The following is a 2,884-nucleotide window of genomic DNA, read 5'->3' on the forward strand; positions in this document are numbered from 1 at the left end:
GGCCTGATTGCTGCCGGGCCGCTCATAACGACTTTTAAGATGACGAACAACGAACAACTGATGAACTGTACTGCGCTTTTGACGGGACCCAGCCTGAAAACGGCACCGGACACCATCTTTATCCCCGAAAGCTGCCAGCCGCCTGTCGAGAACCGTGGCATAGCATTTGGCAATGGCGCATCCCACAGCTAGACCCCTGTAGTTGTCCTTGACCCTGGGGTCGCCTTTCTTAAATAACGGACTGAGAGACGCCACGCAAAACTGGTCAGGCACATCCCCTGTATCCCAAATGTGCTGGAAAAGGTCTCGAATCGCAGGGGCAATAACATTGACAGACACCCTGTCCTCGTCACCTTCACGAGGGATTCGCTTGGCATACTTGTAGCACTCGGCCGGAACCATACCCAGACCCGGGGAACGCCCATTAGACAGGGACGACAAAGCCGCCTCAACCTCTTCAAGAGTGAACGGACCATTCATAGTGTCGGCCATAGACCGTCTAGCATGCACCGGTTCGGAATCACGCCACGCCGCCCCGACTTGGGAGCCCGCACCGAAATTGGTACGACGATACCCAGTGGGTACCTCTTTGTTTTACGTACCAGATGTACAAGGAAGCCGCGCGCTTCTTCCTCCTATTACTGAAGTTATGGAGGTATGGTATGATGGTCCAGACAGCACGGAAGAAATCCCTGCATGTACAGCTGTTGGGAATGCTGTTCCTCACCTAGCAGTGAAGATTTCAGGGTCTACGTTTATGGCCATGTTGGATTCGGGAGCTACGCATAGCTTCGTTTCCGAGGCGCTGGTGCGTCTTCTTCATCTTCACGTACTACCCTCAGCCTTCACGTACGTACGGTTGGCGGATGGTGGACTGTCTCCCATCGTTGGTCAAACGATGCTGAAGGTGAGAGGGGGACCGGTGCGGTTGGTAGTACCTGCCCTAGTGATGAAGGGGTTGCCAACCTCGGCTGATCTGATCTTAGGTGCGAATATCTTAGAGCAAAGTCGAATACGAATCGATTTTGACACCAGAGTGGTAACACTCCGGAAGGGTACGCAAGAGTTTCGTCGTACCTATTCGCACGGAAAGGAGGATCCTTCCAAAGATCAGCGCCCAAAACATCACGTTATCATGGCAATGCAAGCCAGGGCAGAGTGCTTATCAGTTAATCGCACACAAGCGAAAAACATGGTGCGAAAGGGAGCGCACGTGTTATTAGTCCGTCCGCGGCTAACTGCTGGCGCAGTAGTACGCGCAGCTGCGACCCGTGGGTCAGGTGGGCCGGACGTACCGACTACCTCAGCCGCTGAAGTAAAAGTGACGGATCCAGAAATCGCCGCCTTGTTGGAGCGATATCAGGATATCTTTGCGGACATAACTGAGCCACCTCCTGAAAGATTGGTGACTCATACCATCCCGCTGGTCGAAGGTGCTCAGCCCGTTGCTCGGCCCCTATATCGACTAACTCCAAATGAATTGGAGGAAGTTAAACGACAAGTTGAAGACTTGTTGCGTAAAGGGATGATACGGCCAAGTAGTTCGCCGTGGGCTGCACCAATCCTTTTCGTTGCTAAAAAGGACGGCACCCTACGAATGGTTGTAGACTATCGTGGGCTAAACGCTCAAACGGTAAAGAACCGGTATCCTTTACCACGGATCGATGATCTAGTCGATAGTCTCGGTGGTAGTACAGTGTACTCGTCCATCGACCTTCAACAAGGATATAACCAAATTCGTATTCGTAACGAAGATGTTCCGCAAACGGCATTCCGGACGCCCCTCGGTCACTATGAGTATGTAGTGTTACCGTTCGGTCTGACCAATGCTCCTGCTACGTTTCAAACAGTTATGAATCGTATCCTGGAACCGTTTATTGGTCGCTTTGTGGTGGTGTACCTGGATGATATCTTGATTCATTCACGAAGTCGTGAAGAGCATTTACGACACCTGGAACAGGTTTTCGAAGTGCTCAGGCGGGAACGTCTCCACGCCAAAGCCTCAAAATGTCACTGGGCACAAACAGAGTTAGAGTACCTGGGACATATTATCAGTACGTCAGGTGTACGTCCTGATCCCAAGAAAGTCCGCGTTGTACGTGACTGGCCGTTACCTAACTCGATTACAGAGCCGCGTCAGTTCTTGGGGTTGACCAATTATTTTCGTAAATATATTCGGTCATATGCTGCGTTGTCGGCACCCCTAACCGATATGCTTTGTGGTAAAGCGAACATATTGCCAAATACAGAAGTACGGAGGGCCCTATGCCAACCACGGATATCACACCAGGACGAGACAGTCCGAGTTTTGGCCATTCCAGCACAGAATGCAGAGTCAGACAACAGGTACCAACTAAGCTTTATTAAGACGGATTACAGAAAATAGACGACGAGAAAGACTAGAAAAAGTCGAGGTCGAAATCGCTTGACGAGTGATGTTAGATTGCCTTTATCTTTGGTTTTGCCTACAATAGAACGCCGTCTCTTATATATGAGAAGACAACAACAACGGCGACGCGCAGATCGACATTGCGGGCCAACGGCATCCATGCAAGTAAGTGAAGCGCGCGGGCACTGCGCGGGTGGTTGGGTTGGTTCGGCCGTGAGTAGAGGCACCTGAATAGTGGGTTCTGTGGCTTGTCGGTGGGCGGGGGAATTCTAGTTGGGTTCGCGAGGTCCGTAGGTCAGTAGGAAAGGTGGTTTTATCTCGGCCTCCCGCAGTTGGCGAGGCTTTAGCTGGGAGTCCGTTTTGCCGGGAGTAGCTCTTGGTTGGCAAGAGGTTGCGAGGGGCTTGATCGGCGCCCTTTGTCTTGAGTTCGCCTGATTTACCCTGGTATCCTCGCGAGTCGCCAGATAGCCCGGTGCAGGATACTTACCAACATAA

This window comes from Volvox carteri (assembly GCF_000143455.1).
Source record: "Volvox carteri f. nagariensis unplaced genomic scaffold VOLCAscaffold_89, whole genome shotgun sequence".
NCBI lineage: Eukaryota > Viridiplantae > Chlorophyta > Chlorophyceae > Chlamydomonadales > Volvocaceae > Volvox > Volvox carteri.